Consider the following 3,105-nt stretch of genomic DNA (forward strand, 5'->3'; position numbering starts at 1 on the left):
ACGCACACTGGTCCCCACGAAGAGAAGTCAAGTAACAGAACATAAAAATATTTCCAGATGTAACTTAACTTCCCAGGAACAAAGCAAATCCTGACTCTACATCTGAAATGTCGCACAAAAGCTAGGCAAGCAATGACGTGCCGCAAAAGGTTAACAAAGCGAAGATGTGATAAATACCCAAAGCACGACCTAAACTAGGCATCCCCGGTATTATCACACACCCGCGGGTTAAGCAAAACAAATACGATAAACTCCTGTATTTAAAGGAAGAGATGACACCACGGAAGCACACCTGCAACAGTGATTCGGAAATCTTGAAAGTAAAAGGATGGGCAAAAAATACCAGGCAGATCCAGTTCACGTTAAAAAAGAAAAAAAAGAGAAAACCTGCAAAAATTACCAGGACTATTCTGCAGAAGAGGAAGGGGTGAGAACTCATCTTTTTAGATGCTATAACCCCTGTACAGCTGCAGCTATTCAAACTGTATTATATTGGAACATAAATAGATAAACAGGTCAATGTAACGGAATAGAAAGTCCACTAGCAGGACCAAATATATAAAGAATTTAATGAAGAGCAAAGGTAGAATTTCTCCAGTGTTGCGGTGACTGGGTTGCCATCTGGAAAAAAAAGAAAGAGAGCGCTTCTCACTCCTCACACAAATGTAAGATCCAAAATGGTAAAAAGTGTTACAAGTAAAACCCAAACTATAAAAATATTATAAGGAAACACGGGGTGAATGTTTTCAATCTCAGAGTATGGAAGGCCTTTCTAACTGTGACACAAAATTCAGAAACCATAGAAAGTGGGAAATCCTACTCAACAAATACAAAAACAATGATCTTTGGAAGGAAAATTTAAAAATACAGTCAAAAGACAAACTAGGGAAGTAGAAAATATTTGTGGAACATATCATAGAAAAAGAGATAATTTTTGATCTACAAAGTTTTTTCAAAAAGAAAAAGTCAAATAACACAATAGAAAAAAAACAAACAACACAATAGAAAAAAATGGTCCTTTTTTTAAACATGCAGAAAAAAAAATCCAAAGAGCTCTTATGCATGTTAAAAGAAACCCGGTATCACTCAGAGGAAGGGAAATGTGAATTAAGAATATAATGAAATAATTTTTAAGGCCTGTCAGTTCGGCAAAGAGCAAAGCACCTGATTACATATTAGGTTGGTGGAAGATGGGGAAACAGGCCCGTCTGCAACTGTCACCACAGTCACAGTGTAAATGGATACAGCATCCAGGGGAGAAAACGTGGTAGTATCTATAAACATTAAATTCTCTTACACTGGGCTTCCCTGGTGGCGCAGTGGTTGAGAGTCCGCCTCCCGATGCAGAGGTACACGGGTTCGTGCCCCGGTCTGGGAGGATCCCGCATGCCGCGGAGCGGCTGGGCCCGTGGGCCACGGCCGCTGGGCCTGCGCGTCCGGAGCCTGTGCTCCGCGGCGGGAGAGGCCACAACAGTGAGAGGCCCGCATACCGCAAAAAAAAAAAAAAAAAAAAAAAAAAATTCTCTTACACATTTCACCCAGCAATTCCACTTCTAGGAATTTATCCTTCACACGAGAATGGCATATATACAAATCTCCTCAATTCAGCACTGATTTTAACTGCAAAACATTGAGACCGGCATAGGACACAGGTTCAGCAAACGTTACAGCTATGCAGTGAAATACTGTGCCGATGTTTAGGAGAACGACACAGCCTTAGATGCCTTATATGAAACAAAATTCCATTATAATTGTTAGTCTTTTTTTTTTTTGGCTGCAGTATGCGGGCTCTCAGTTCCCCGACCAGGGATCGAACCCATGCCCCCTGCGTCAGGAGCGCAGAGTCTTAACCACTGGACCACCAAGGAAGTCTCTATAATTGTTAATTAATTGTTAATGCTACCATCTAAGAAAATCTGCAGGACATATTGGTAGAGAAGTATATATAAATTTATATTTATATACATACTATAGAGAACAGTATAGAGGTTCCTTAAAAAACTAAAAATAGAGCTACCATATGATCCTGCAATCCCACTCCTGGGCATATATCCAGAGGAAACTCTAATTCGAAAAGACGCATGCACCCCAATGTTCACAGCAGCACTATTTACAACAGCCAAGACGTGGAAGCAACCTAAATGCCCATCGACAGATGAATGGATGAAGAAGATGTGGTGCATATATACATTGGAATATTACTCAGCCATAAGAAAAGAATGAAATAATGCCATCTGCAGCAACATGGATGGAACTAGAGATTATCATACTGAGGGAGGTAAGTCAGAAAAAGAAGTATCCTACGATATCACTTATATGTGAGATCTAAAAACAAAAGATACAAATGAACTTATTTACAAAACAAAAACAGACTCACAGACATAGAAGACAAACTTATGGTTACCAAAGGGGAAAGGGGGTTGGGGGGGGAAGGACAAATTAGGAGCTTGGGATTAACAGATGCACACACTACTATATGTCAAATATATAAACAAGGTCCTACGGGGATGGACGGTCATGAGATCACATAAGGGAATGGGGAGAGCAGAGCCACGTGGGAGGTTGCACGGAGCTGAAAAGATCTGAGACTTGAAAGACTTGTACCTAGAGCACAGGGAACTATACTGAACATTTTACAATAACCTGTAAGGAAAAAGAAGCTGAAAAAAAAGAAGTCTACGTATATGGGGATAAAAGAGTGTGTGTGCACGCGCACGCCCGTGTGCCCACGTACGTGGAAGGGTCCAACGACACAGTTCCAGGGAGGGGACCAGGTGACGGGGGTCAGGAGTAGAAGGGGAAATTCTTTTCACTCTATATTTTTCATAATTTAAAATTCTGTACCTAGGCACATGCTACTTTAAAAACGCTCAAAATATAAATTAAGCTATTTTTGAGAAGTGAGTCCATCAGAATTTCTGGCGGCAGGAGGTTCTGCACCCTGGTTGAGCGTTCAGAGATTCTGGACGAGTGCGGCCTAATCAAATCACTGTGTCACAGAACATAACCAACCCTGGACTGGGTTCAAGTCAAGCTTGCTTTTAAGTGGGGCTGAGCGGCCCCTCCACTAAGTGACGGTCACATGCACGTCGTAATCAATTGTTG

At 41.3% G+C, this 3,105-nt stretch overlaps 1 non-coding gene across 1 annotated transcript; it reads right to left on the reverse strand.

Moving 5' to 3' along the window:
- Nucleotides 1-1,795: 1,795 nt before the first annotated feature.
- On the reverse strand, nt 1,796-1,868 carry TRNAR-CCU (transfer RNA arginine (anticodon CCU)). The gene has a single exon. It is a non-coding gene; the product is annotated as a tRNA-Arg (tRNA).
- Nucleotides 1,869-3,105: the final 1,237 nt, after the last annotated feature.

The sequence above is a fragment of the Delphinus delphis genome, chromosome 9 (genome assembly GCF_949987515.2).
Source record: "Delphinus delphis chromosome 9, mDelDel1.2, whole genome shotgun sequence".
Taxonomy (NCBI): Eukaryota; Metazoa; Chordata; class Mammalia; order Artiodactyla; family Delphinidae; genus Delphinus; species Delphinus delphis.